The sequence below is a fragment of the Macaca nemestrina genome, chromosome 14 (assembly GCF_043159975.1).
Source record: "Macaca nemestrina isolate mMacNem1 chromosome 14, mMacNem.hap1, whole genome shotgun sequence".
Classification (NCBI taxonomy): Eukaryota; Metazoa; Chordata; class Mammalia; order Primates; family Cercopithecidae; genus Macaca; species Macaca nemestrina.
The window spans coordinates 48,930,272-48,944,534 of NC_092138.1; the positions used below are offsets into that span (position 1 = coordinate 48,930,272).

The following is a 14,263-nucleotide window of genomic DNA, read 5'->3' on the forward strand; positions in this document are numbered from 1 at the left end:
CGCCTCCCGGGTTCACGCCATTCTCCTGCCTCAGCCTCCCAAGTAGCTGGGACTACAGGCGCCCACAACCGCGCCCGGCTATTTTTTGTATTTTTAGTAGAGACGGGGTTTCACCGTGGTCTCGATCTCCTGACCTTGTGATCCGCCCGCCTCGGCCTCCCAAAGTGCTGGGATTACAGGCTTGAGCCACCGCGCCCGGCCAACACAGAGAATTTTTAAAAACAAAAGCAGCACGTCACATCTCTTAGCAGTGGACCACATACTACCATCATTCACTTCATGCCGGACTTCTTGTGATAGTTCTGCCTGTTCATGAGAATCCCTGATTCACAATCTCCAAGCAGCTGTGAGGGTCCCTGAAAAGATTTGGCAGCTCCTTACCAGTCCTCTGAATGGGCAGAAAATCATGCATGCAGTCCAGGCATGGTGGCTCACAGCTGTAATCCCAGCACTATGGGAGGCTGAGGCGGGTGGACCACAAGATCAGGAATTTGAGACCAGCCTGGCCAACATGGTGAAACCCTGTCTGTACTAAAAAAAACACAAAAATTAGCCGAGTGTGGTAGTTTGTGCCTGTAATCCCAGCTACTTGCGAGGCTGAGGCAGGAGAATCGCTTGAACCCGGAAGGCTGGGGGCTGCAGTGACCCGAGATCGCACCATTGCACTCCAGCCTGGGTGACAGGGCAGGACTCGTCTCAAAAAAAGAAACAAAACAAAACAAAACCAAAAAAATCACACATGCAGATACAAATCTGGGACAAAGTAGAAGCCCTTGGGCTTCCTTTCCTTGTAACCTTTTCCCTCAGGTCTGTCAGGACTGTCTTCACCATCAGAATGAGCAATTTCCCTGTAAGTCCTCACCTATCTTCTCACCCCCATGTGCCTTTTGTTTATGGTTGATTTCCCAGGTCTCTCTGCAAATGGCTAAGGGACACACAGGTTTAATCTGGTATTGACTGTCAGCACTAACAAACCTCATGCTTAGTGAAAGATGTGCTTAGAACTGAACTGCTAGGTAGAGCCCTAAAAATATGTGGAGGAAGAATGTTGAAGATGAGGTGGGGAACTTTCGTGCTTTTGGGCATGGAAACCATTTAGCATAGTGCACATTGGCAGGATGTCAAGAACCTGTTTTCCAAGATGCCCAAAAGAATAATATACTGTATTCGAGGAGGCCCTGGCAAGTGTGCAGCCCTGTATTGGGTAACATTAGGGGATCAATAGAGGTAAAATTCATGACCCCTCGGCCGGGTGCAGTGGCTCATGCCGGTAATCCCAGCACTTTGGGAGGCCAAGGCAGATGGATCATGAGGTCAGGAGTTCAAGACCAGCCTGGCCAACATGGTGAAACCCCGTCTCTACTAAAAAATACAAAAATAGCCAGGCGTGGTGGCATGCGCCTGTAATCCCAGCTACTAGGGAGGCTGAGGCAGGAGAATCTCTTGAACCCAGGAGGTAGAGGTTGCAGTGAGCTGAGATCACACCACTGCACTCTAGCCTGGGCAACAGAGCAAGACTCTGTCTCACAAAAAAAAAAAAAAAAAAAATCATGACCCCTGCTCTTGAAGAGTCCAGAATATATAGTTAGTAACTGAGATATCTGTTGTAAAGAGGCAAGGCAATACTGTTCTCTCTCTTTCTCTCTCTCTCTCTCGTGTGTGTGCGTGTGCATGTGTGTAAAGTACTGATTCCTTACTACGCCGACTCAACAAGACCAGCTCATCACCAGTTTGCTACATAGACAAGTTCCTTGAAGACATTCTTCATGTCTTCACCAAGTCACGTACTGCTGCCCAAGCCTTCCCTTTCCTGTGGCCCTCTGGCTTTGGCACACTCTTCCTCGTCTCTAGCCACGCTTGCTGTCTCTGTGGGGACGCACGAGCAGAAGGGCTGCTTTCACATACCTCAGCTTACCCCAATTGCTTCAAACTACTCTCCACCTCCCTTGCTTGGTAGCCTTTCTTCCATGCATCACTTCAGTGTCAGCCACTGCTAGATTATTAGCCCTTGAGGGCTCCTGCTTTCTTTTCCAGCCAAGCACACTTTAGAAAGAAAGCCCTAATTGTTCTGACAAAACGTTCTGTTCAACCAGAATGAACTCATAGTGGAATCCTGGGAACTCAGGCAAACAACTATTGCCAATCTGGTTGCTGCCAGCCAACTCCAAGAACAGTCTAGAAGTAAGAGCCTGCTGATTGCTCTGCCTCCTCCCACCCTATGTCAAATGATGTCCTGCTCACAGCTGACAATGTCTCCATTCTCCTGGTGACACCTTTGACCAGCATGTGCGGGTTGATGACATTCCTTGCCAAGCCACAAGGGCCACCTGCAAATGGTAATTCTCCTGGCCTGAGTAAGTTCCCAGAACCCCTAGGTTGGCCATATAATTACAAACTCCAGAGCGTTAATAAAGAAAAGGAAAAGTGAAGTGACTCGTGCCTGTAATCTCAGCACTTTGGGAGGCTGACACATGAGGACTGCTTTAGCCCAGGAGTTCCAGACCAGCCTGGGCAACATAGTGAAACCTCATCTATATAAAAAAATTCAATAATTAACCAGGCATGGTGGTGTGTGCCTGTAGCCTGTATTCCCAGCTACTAAAGAGGCTGAGGTGGAAAGATGGCTTGAGCCTGGTTGCAGTGAGCCAAGATTGGGCAACTGCACTCTAGCCTGGGTGACAGAGCAAGACTGTCTCAAAAAAAAAAAAAAAGAAGAGAAAAGAAAAGTGGAGTGGACAATGTGGCAGGACACATTATTTTACAAAGAACAACAACAACAAAAATACCTTGAAGTCTTCATAAACACTAAATAGCCAGGTTTGGGCCGGGCATGGTGGCTCACACCTGTAATTCCAGCACTTTGGGAGTCTGAGGTGGATGGGTCACTTGAGGTCAGGAGTATGAGACCAGTCTGGCCAACATGGTAAAACCCTGTCTCTACTAAAAATACAAAAACTAGGGTCCGTCACAATGGCTTACACCTATAATCCCAGCACTTTGGGAGACTGAGGCATTTAGACTACCTGAGGTCAGGAGTTCCAGATCAGCCTAGCTAACATGGTGAAACCCTGTCTCTACTGAATATACAAAATTAGCTGGGTGTAGTGGTGCATGCCTATAATCCCAGCTACTTGGGAGGCTGAGGCAGGAGAATTGCTTGAGCCCGGGAGGCGGAGTTTGCAGTGAGCCAGGATTGCACCACTGCACTCCAGCCTGGGCGACAGTGAGACCTCATTAAAAAAATAATGATAATACAAAAACTAGCTGGGCATGGTGGTGCACACCTGTAATCCCAGGGCTTGGGAGGCTGAGGCAGGAGCATTGCATGAACCCGGGAGGCAGAGATTGCAGTGAGCTGAGATTGCCCCACTGCACTCCAGCATGGGCAACAGAGTGAGACTCCATCTCAATAATAATAATAAATAGCCAGGCATGGTGGCATGTGCCTGTTGTCCCAGCTACTCATGAGGCTGAGGCAGGAGAATTGCTTGAGACCAGGAGTTTAAGAATGATCATAGGCGATCACAGTGCTGTCATGCAATATGATCACACCTGTAAACAGCTACTGCATTTTGGCCTGGGCAACACTGTGAGAACCTGTCTTTCTCTTTTTTCTTTTTTTTGCAGGGCAGACAGGGCCTCACTCTGTCACCCAGGCTGGAGTGCAGTGGTATGATCTCAGCTCACTACAACCTCTACCTCCCAGGTTCAAGCGATTCCTCTGCCTCAGCCTCCCAAGTATCTGGAAGTACAGGCATGCACCACCATCCCCAGCTAATTTTTTGTATTTTTAGTAGAGACAGGGTTTTACCGTGTTGGCCAAGCTGGTCTTGAACTCCTGGCCTCAAATGATCCATCTGCCTTGGTTTCCCAAAGTGCTGGGATTACAGGTGTGAGTCAGTGTGCCTAGTCAATTGTTATTTCTATGCCTATGTAATATGCCACACAGAATCACATGTACATGTAAATATTTTTAATAAAGTATGCAAAATGATAAACTGGTAGAAAAAAAGATTTGCCTATCTAATGACTCAAGTTGAAATTAATTTCTGAAGACAAAGACAATATATTGCAGCGATTACAAGCATACCTAGAATCACCCAGATCTATGTTTAATGCCAACATAGTATTCAACTTGCAGGAAATGCCTCTAAGAGAAAATGGGAAGGAGCCAGGAGAGGCTGGCAGGCCCATCAGACTGCGATACAGACCTCAACCCAAGTGAAGAAGAGAGGAAAGGAGGGAAGGGTGGGTAGAAGCACGTTACGTTACAGTGTATTCTAAGGAAAGTTCAGCGAGGCTGCGGGAGCATTGCAGTCATCAGAGGAGTCCCGTATCTCCAAAGTATCAGCCTGCCTTAATATCCCTGCCACACTTTGTCACTGGCTGGAAGTAGCCCATGGGTGCGTGGCCTCGCTCACATGTGGTGATGGAGTTCAGAAGGCAGCAGGGGCCCTCAGTCAATTGCTCCCTGCAGTTGGAAGGATATCTGAGCGGTGTGTCTCATGGTCACCACACTCAGTTTTCCTCTTTAGTAAGACAGGACAAAATCCTTGCCCACTTGCCATCCAGAGAAATTGGATGACTCAGAGAAGGCAATGTCTATAAATACTTTGTAAACTTTAAGTATGGAACATGTAAAATATTCCTGACACAGGACTATGCCCCAGTTGTGACGTGTAGCTCTTCACTCCCTATCTTTGTCTACATCCTTTAACATACACCTACTAGACCTCCAGTCTGCCTCTGGCTATACAACTTAGATACTTCGTGAGCTCAGCCTGACGGGAACGCAGGAATGGAAAATGCAGTCCTTTGGCTCATAACTAAAAATGTCCTCAAATAGATCGAGTCAGCTGGCTGTGCACAGGTCAATTCAGCCTCATTATGTACCACTTCAATGAAGCTGGACGTTGACCTCTTTGATAACCAAGGGTCATGCACAGCAAATTCTGCAACTTAATGATTAAACTGCTTGGAAGAGAGGCAAACTATTAGACTTTGAGACCTCTACGTTTTGATTTTGATTTTATTTATTTTGAGATGAAGTCTATCTCTGTCACCCAGGCTGGAGTGCAGTGGCGTAATCCTGGCTCACTGCAACCTCTGCCTCCCAGGTTCAAGCAATTCTCCCGCCTCAGCCTTTCAAGTAGGTGGGATTACAGGCACCTGCCACCACACCTGGCTAATTTTTGTATTTTTAGTAGAAATGGGGTTTCCCCATATTGGCCAGGCTGGTCTCAAACTCGTGACCTCAAGTGATCTGCCTGCCTTGGCCTCCCAAAGTGCTGGGATTACAGGTGTGAGCCACCATGCCTGGCTATAATTTTATTTATTTTTTGAATAGGTAATAACACATGATCTGACATGCAAAACTTACAAAAAAGAATATAGTGAAAAGCCTCCCTTCCACTCTGTCGTCTACTCACAAAGTTCTCCCTCCCTGGAGGCAATCACTGCTATCTTTTCTTTTCTCTCTTTTTTTTTTTTTTGAGACGGAGTCTCTTTCTGTTGCCCAGGCTGGAGTGCAGTGCAGTGGCGATATCTCGGCTCACTGCAACCTCTGCCCCCCAGGTTCAAGCAATTCTCCTGCCTCAGCCTCCCGAGTAGCTGGGATTACAGGTGCCCGCCACCACACCTGGCTAATTTTTGTATTTTTAGTAGAGACAGGGTTTCACAATGGTGGCCAGGCTGGTCTTGAACTCCTGACCTCAGGTGATCTGCCTGCCTCGGCCTCCCAAAGTGCTGGGATTACAGGCGTGAGCCACCATGCCTGGCCCTCAGAAATATTTTACGTGTATTTCTGCCTCTGAAATAATTTATAAAACTGCTAAAAGAATGTCCCTTAGAGAGTAACTACTGTTCAGGCTGGGCTAATGTTATTTACATTCCTCTATTTTACTCTAATTTGTCTAATTTCAACCTTATTTGGAAGCATATTTTTTTCAACATTTCACTATGAAGATTTTTCAAACATACAGGAAAGTTGAAAGAATTGTTCAATGGGGCCGGGTGCGGTAGCTCATGCCTCTAATCCCAGCACTTTGGGAGACCAAGGTGAGCAGATCACTTGAGATCAGGAGTTTGAGACCAGCCTGGCCAACATGGAGAAACCTCGTCTCGACCAAAACTACAAAAATTAGCTGGGTGTGGTGGCAGGCACCTGTAATCCCAGCTACTCGGGAGGCTGAGGCCGGAGAATCGCTTGAATCCCAGAGGCAGAGGCTGCAGTGAGCTGAGATCACACCACTGTACTCCATCCTGGGAGACAGAGTGAGACTCCATCTCAAAAAAAAAAGAAAGAATTGTTCAGTGAACACTCCCACTCCCACCACCTAGATTCTGCAATGACTAATTTGCTACATTTGCTTTAGGTATTGTTATTATTATTCTCATTTTACCGCTGATGAAACTGTGTCTTGTTGCAAAAGCTCTAATGCTATCTTGCTTAATCTTTTTTTTTTTTTAATTATTCCAGCATCTAAACCAAGGTCCAAAGAGATTAACGTTCCCTGAGAAGAATTTAAATCCAGTTTCTGTGTCTGAATATGGTCTGTAGATAAGCCCCAAAGAACACAAGTTCTCTTTTTCACTTGTAATTTCTCTGTCCTTTGGCCCTTATCATTCCACGTGGTGCTATTCTCCCTAACAGTTTAACCTCCCTCAGCTGACCTCCTTCTTCTTGAAAGTGTGGTAGTTTTTAGACATGTGCGGCAAGCCGACCAGGCATCCCAGCCGACTCATCTGTTTTTATCTCAACGGCCTACGTGGACGACCACTTTTCTACTCACAGTGTGGTTCACAGATCAGCAGAATTACCTCATAAATGCATAGTATCAGGCTCACCCAGACCTATGGAATGAGAATCTGACATTTCACAAGATTCCCAAATGATTCCTATGCACATGCCACATCATTACAGTCTCACTTCAGCCACAGTTAAAAGGAGCCCAATGTGATTTGCTGGTCATACATGGGGGGGGGAAAAAAAAAGGCAGTAGTTCATGACATTTATCTTGGCCAGGCGTGGTGACTCATGCCTGTAATCCTAACACTTTGGGAGGCCAAAGTGGGATGATCACTTGAGGCCAGGAGTTCGAGTCCAGCCTGGGCAACAAAGCAAGACTATAAAGAAAAATAAAGACATTTATCTTAAAAACAACCCTTTCCTTCTTTGTGTTTTTCACATCTCATTTGCCTCTTTACTCCCTTTCTTCACAACCTGTAATTCCACTTATTGAGCCCCTGCTCTGTATGCTATGTATGAGGAACATTATTCCTAACCCTCAGAGCATTACAGAAGATATTTTATTCCTAATTTACAGACGAGGCTCAGAGGATTAGAAATCCACCTAATGTTAAACAGTTGTAAATATTAAGCATGTTCTTTTCCAAGACCTGCTGCTCTCTTTCTGCTGTAAAACCATGTCTTTCCAAACTCTGGCAATTGCCTCAGCCTAGACCTTGCCCACTTGGGCCAGAGAGCTTATGTCTGCCTGTCATACAAGGCTTGTGGACTTGTCTCTCAAGCCTCTTTCTCATGTCTTGTTCACTGCTAGTTGATCTGGATCTTGTTCTTTTAGCTCCCAGGCATCAACCAGGTGTTCTTATAATCTAAGAACTTAGGTAACACTTGTGCATTGTAAAGATAGCCTCCCACAGACAGTGAGAGGAGGTGGGAGTGAGAAGATGACAGACAGGTGAAGAAATATTTAGTGAGGTAGGATGCACTCTGCCAGGGCATGCCCCATTTCAACCTAAATAAAGAGCTCAAATAGCTGCTGTGGATATGGTATCATGCTAATGCCTGTTCTGGGTACAGAGATCTACAAAATGTGATTCCTGCCCTTAATAGGGATAATTAATCCAGGTGGGGAGTTAGAACATGCACACATAAAAGCCCCATGAACAAAGTACAGCAGGAACATAGAAGAGTGGGTGGTGAAATAGATGATTCTGCGTGGTGAAATAGATGATTATAAAGAGCGTGGGATGGGAGGCAGAGAGCCTCCCCAGGCAAGGGGAGAATGTGCAGAAAGAGAAGGAAGGAAAAGCACCTTTGGGGAGTCTCCTGCACAGAGCCCTGGGTGGCTGATGCAGAAGGTATGTTAGATTAAGGAGGATGCTTGGGATTGGCTCACAGGGAGTCAGTGAAGATTGATAAGTAATGTGATCAGAAGTGGACAGTTCTGTTACTACTTTGGCGGAGAATGTGGATCAAAGCAGACAGTGACTAGATTAGGGGAGGTGACAGATTCATACCTAGAATGAAACTCAGAGAACTGGTAGACAAGCAGCTTTCAAACTTTTTGGCCCTGAAACCCTTTGTGCAAATGAAACCTTAGCCATTGTAAACAAATAGATTAAAGCTAAATTGCTCTGGTTGGAATACATGGGAGGGAAGAACTGAGCTCTCTCCTCCCTCTCATTTATTTCTTTCTCTCCTAGTGGATTTTGAAGGGGTTTCTTGTATGAAAATCAATGATCAAAGGACTTAGCAAACCGCAACCAGCTCCTGCCTGCCACCTGTTTTTGCAAACAGAAATCTATGGGGATACAGCCATGCCTCTTTGATTTCATATTGTCTCTGCCTGCTTTCATGTTACAATGACCAAGCTGAATAATCAGGACAGGGAAACCCCATAGTCCACAAAATTGAAAGTATTTGCTATCTGGCCCTTTAAAAACAAGGTTTGCCAACCTCCCATCTATGGCTTTGTTACAATGCACAGGTGTTACCTATGTTCTTCGTCTGTGGTCTAAGTGTCATCCTTAGACACCAGCACATAATGTCCCTCTGTGCACAGATAGCTCAGGGTGGTGAAGATTGATTTAGGAGTCATTTCCTTGGAGTTAGCAGTTAGGAGTTGTGTGAGATGGCTTATGGTCAAGGGAGAGGGTCCAGAAAGAAAAGAAAGGAGGTTCTGAGAAAACCTTAAGTAATGGCTAGATTTAGAGAACAGGCTGAGAGAATCACAGGAGAAACCACTGGGAAAAGTACCAATTCTCATTGATGCCAGAAAATTATAACAACTTGAAAGCCTTTTCTTTCTCCTTCTCCTTCCTCTTTCTCCTCCTCCTCTTCCTCTTCTTATCTCTTCCTCTTCTTCTTTTTCGAACAGGATCTCTCTCTGTTGTCCAGGCAAAAGTGCAATGGCATGATCACGGCTCACTGCAGACTTGACTTCCTGGGTTAATCCTCCCACCTCAGACTCTCAAGTAGCTGGGACCACAGGCGCACACTACCACACCTGACTAATTTTTTTGTTTGTTTGTTTGTTTGAGATGGAGTTTTGCTCTTGTTGCCCAGGCTGGAATGCAATGGTGCGATCTCAGCTCGCTGCAACCTCAGCTCCCCCGGTTCAAGAGATTCTCCTGCCTCAACCTCCCCAGTAGCTGGGATTACAGGCATGTGCCACCACGCCTGGCTAATTTTGTATTTTTAGTAGAGAGGGGGCTTTTCCATGTTGAACAGGCTGATCTCGAACTCCCAACCTCAGGTGATCTGCCCACCTTGGCATCCCAAAGTGCTGGGACTTTTTTTTTTTGAGACGGAGTCTCGCTCTGTTGCCCAGTGTGGAGTGCAGTGGTGAGATCTCGGCTCACTGCAACCTCTGCCTCCTGGGTTCAAGCAATTCTCCTGCCTCAACCTCCTGAGTAGCTGGGACTACAGGCACAAGCCACCGTGCCTGGCTAGCTTTTGTATTTTTAGTACAGATGGGGTTTGTTGGCCAGGCTGGTTTTGAATTCCTGACCTCTGGTGATCCACTCACATTGGCCTCCCAAAATGTTGGGATTACAGGCTTCAGCCACTGTGGCCGGACATCTTACTTTTTTTTTTTTTTTAACTTGACATAAATGTCAGGAAAGTTACTACGCAAACTTGAAAAATGAATGAACACCCTTTCATAATCCCAACCTTTATGTGCCTGATTTTTACTCTGTATATCTTGCAAAAGGCCTACTGAAATATGCTTTCACGATTGTTAATTACTTTTAAGATACAACATTCTGATTACTGAGGTTTCCTCAAAGAAATTTTTTTTCTTTTCTTTTTTTTTTTTTTTGAGACATACTTTCGCTCTTATCACCCAGGCTAGAGTGCAGTGTTGCAATCTCAGCTCACTGCAACCTCCGCCTCTGGGTTTCAAGTGATTATCCTGCCTCAGCCTCCTGAGTAGCTGGGATTACAAGTGCCCACCACTACACCTGGCTAATTTTTGTACTTTTAATACAGACAGGGTTTCAACATGTTGGCCAGGCTGGTCTCAAACTCCTGACCTCAGGTGATCTTCCCACCTCGGCCTCCCAAAGTGCTGGGATTATAGGTGTGAGACACTGCGCCCAGCCGCAATTTTCTACCATGGTTGTTTTACTAATGGCTTCTTTTTTTCTTTTTCTTCTTTTTTTTTTTTTTTTTGAGACAGAGTCTCGCTCTGTCACCCAGGCTGGAGTGCAGTGGCCAGATCTCAGCTCACTGCAAGCTCCGCCCCCTGGGTTTACGCCATTCTCCTGCCTCAGCCTCCCAAGTAGCTGAGACTACAGGCACCCGCCACCTCGCCTGGCTAGTTTTTTGTATTTTTTTTTTAGTAGAGATGGGGTTTCACCGTGTTAGCCAGGATGGTCTCAATCTCCTGACCTCATGATCCGCCCATCTTGGCCTCCCAATAAAGTGCTGGGATTACAGGCTTGAGCCACCGTGCCCGGACTTCTTTTTCTTCTTTCTCTACTGTAAGCCTGAGTCATTTACCAAGTGTTGAATATTCCAAAGGTAAATCATTAACAAGATGATGTTATGATCGATGTTACCCTCATGTGCTCCCAAGAACAGTTTTTTCTTTTATTTATTTGAGAGACAGTCTAACCTTGTCATCCAGGCTGCAGTGCAGTGGTGCCATCATGGCTCACTGGAGCCTTGACCTACTGGGCTCAAGTGATTCTCCTGCCTCAGCATCCTGAGTATCTGGGACTACAGAGGCAAGCCACCATGCCTGGCCAATTTTTCATTTTTTGTAGAGATGGAGTCTCACTATGTTGCTTAGGCTGCTCTTGAACTCCTGCCCTCAAGTGATCCTTTTGCCTTGGCCTCCCAAAGTGCTGGGATTACAGGCATAAGCCACTGCCCCCACCCTCCCAGAACAGTTTCTTAATGGTATACAAATTGTAACTCCAGGCTGGGCGCAGGGGCTCATGCCTGTAATCCCAGCACTTTGGGTGGCCGAGGCGGGCGGATCATGAGGTCCAGAGATTGAGACCATCCTGGCTAACAGGGCGAAACCCTGTCTCTACTAAAAATACAAAAAATTCACTGGGCGTGGTGGCGCTCGCATGTAGTCCCAGCTACTCGGGAGGGTGAGGCAGGAGAATCCCTTGAACCCGGGAGGCTGAGGTTGCAGTGAGCCAAGATCTCACTCCAGTCTGGGCAACACGGCAAGACTTCATCTCAAAAAGAAAAAACAAAACAAAACAAAAAAAACAAACAAACTGTAGCTCCACTGATTTGTACCAATGATCTTTCCAGATTAGTACTGTCTGGTTGAACTTTCTACAGTGATGGAAATGCCCTGTATCTGTGTTGCTCATATACTAGCTGCCAGCCAGATACAGCAATTGAGCACTTGAAATGTGAATAATGTGGCCAGGTGTGGTGGCTCACGCCTGTAAACCCAGCACTTTGGGAGGCCAAGGCGGGAGGATCACCTGAGGTCGGGAGTTTGAAACCAGCCATATCCAACGTGGCGAAACCCCGTCTCTACTACAAATACAAAAATTAGCTGGGTGTGCTGGCATGCGCCTGTAATCCCAGCTACTCAGAAGTTGAGGCAGGAGAATTGCTTGAACCCACGAGGTGGAGGTTGCAGAAACCTAAGTAGAACATGCAAAGGGATATAGAAATGAAATAGTGTCAGTTCTCAATCTCAAGGAGCCTACATTCTACAACAGATTATAAACAGCAAAATGTACTACATGGGGGATAGAATGTGACCTACAGAGAGAATCAGATATACCATGCCTTGAGGACACAGCTGAAGGAGCAGCTCATTTACAGTCAGAGTGGCAGGAGGAATGAGGTCAGTGTTGCAAGGAAGCTCTCACAAAGCAGGTGGATTTGGAGCAAGGTCTTTAACCTCAGCTTCTTGGGAGGCCGTCGTATGTAGATCGCTTGAGCCCAGGAGATCAAGTCCAGCCTGGGCAACATAGCAATACTGTCTCTTAAAAAAAAAAAAAAAAAAAAAAAAAAAAGGCAGGGCATAGTGGCTCACTCCTATAAGCCCAGCACTTTGGGAGGCCAAGATGGGTTGATCACCTGACATCAGGAGTTCAAGACCAGCCTGGCCAACATGGTGAAACCCCTTCTCTACTAAAAATACAAAAAATTAGCTGGACATGGTGGTGGGTGCCTGTAATCCCAGCTACATGGAAGGCTGAGGCAGGAGAATCATTGGAACTCGGGAGGTGGAGGTTGCAGTGAGCCAAGATCGTGCCACTGCACTCTGGCCTGGGCGATACAGTGAAACGCTGTCTCCAAAAAAATTATTTATTATTTTTAAATGTAATTTAATTTTTTTGAGATGATTTCTTGTTCTGTCTCCCAGGCTGAACTGCAGTGGTGTGATGTCGGCTCACTGCAACCTCTGCCTCCTGGACTTTTTTTTTTTTTTTTTTTTTTTTTTTGAGGCAGAGTCTGCACTCTGTCGCCCAGGCTGGAGTGCAGTGGCGCGATCTCGGCTCACTGCAAGCTCCGCCTCCCGGGTTCGCGCCATTCTCCTGCCTCAGCCTCCCGAGTAGCTGGGACTACAGGCGCCCACCACCGCGCCCGGCTAATTTTTTTTGTATTTTTAGTAGAGACGGGGTTTCGTGTTAGCCAGGATGGTCTCGATCTCCTGACCTCGTGATCCGCCCGCCTCGGCCTCCCAAAGTGCAGGGATTACAGGCGTGAGCCACCGCGCCCGGCCACCTCCTGGACTTAAGGGATTCTCTTGCCCCAGCCTCCTGAGTAGCTGGGATTATAGGCGTGCGCCACCATACCTGGCTAATTTTTTTATTTTTAGTAAAGACGGGATTTTGTAACGTTGGCCAGGCTGGTCTCAAACTCTGGACCTCAAATGATCTGCTCACCTCTGCCTCCCAAAGTGCTGGGATTACAGGCATGAGCCACCATGCCCAGCCAAAAAAAAATTTTTTTAATAAAAAAATGAAATGGAGATAATAACAATAGAGCCCACCTCGTGAGAGTATTACCTAAAGGGCTTAGAACAATACCTAGCATGTGGTAAGGACTCTACCAATATTATTATTGCTGTTTCCACAAGATGAAAATTATAGACCATTGCTGTATTTTATGGGTGAGATAGAAAAAGGAGTTTTGGCCAGTTGCAGTGACTCACACCTGGAATCCCAGAGTAGTGGGAGGCCGACGTGGGTGGATCATTTGAGGTCAGGAGTTTGAGACCAGCCTGGTCAACATGGCTGAAACCTCATCTCTATTAAAAAATACAAAAAATTAGCTGGGCATGGTAGCGTGCGCCTGTAATTCCAGCTACTTGGGAGCCTGAGGCACAAGATTCGCTTGAACCTGGGAGGCAGAGGTTGCAGTGAATAGAGACTGATGCACTGCACTCCAGCCTGGGTGACAGAGCAAGACTCTGTCTCGAAAGAAAAGAAAGAAAAAGAGAGAGAGAGAAAGAAAGAAAGGAAGAAAGGAGTTTTAACTTACACGTATTTGCTAATGTCTATGAAGTGTTTAGATATCTCAAAATCAATGAAGTAAAGAGGATTATTAGGCCCACCTGCAGTACTGTTAATAATTTCAGGGAATCAGCTATCTAGGTGAAAGTTCACAGGGGAGTACATGTCATTGTAACGCAAATTAGACCAAAGTTCAGGAAGTGACAGTTACTGAGTCATTTATCTATCTTAAGACCAGTAAGCCTCTTAGCACCACAAAGTAGATGTAACATTTTAACAGGAAATGACTCCAATCTAGAGCAAAGTTAGTCCCATGCACAGTGAAAGGTTGTGCAAGACAAAAATGATCTGTGCTACGTGTCACACATGATCAGGTGGCATATTGCTCAAGATGCTGACATGCAATCCGTCTTTGCAAGAGTCAGATCATTGTCTCACCTTAGGAAAGGCTTTCCATGTGCCCTACACAGACACTTTCCCCTTCTGGGATGCTTCCTAAAGTACATTCACCTTAACTTATAAGCAAAGGAAATCTTTCTCAGGTGGTCTGAGTTTATTATTTCCTTTTCTAGAC

The 14,263-nt window shown here is 46.1% G+C and overlaps 1 protein-coding gene across 1 annotated transcript in view; it reads right to left on the bottom strand.

Moving 5' to 3' along the window:
• LOC105489173 (perilipin 2) overlaps positions 1–14,263 on the bottom strand; it is a 90,187-nt gene that overhangs the window by 32,847 nt on the left and 43,077 nt on the right. The gene's annotated exons all lie outside the window — the stretch shown is intronic.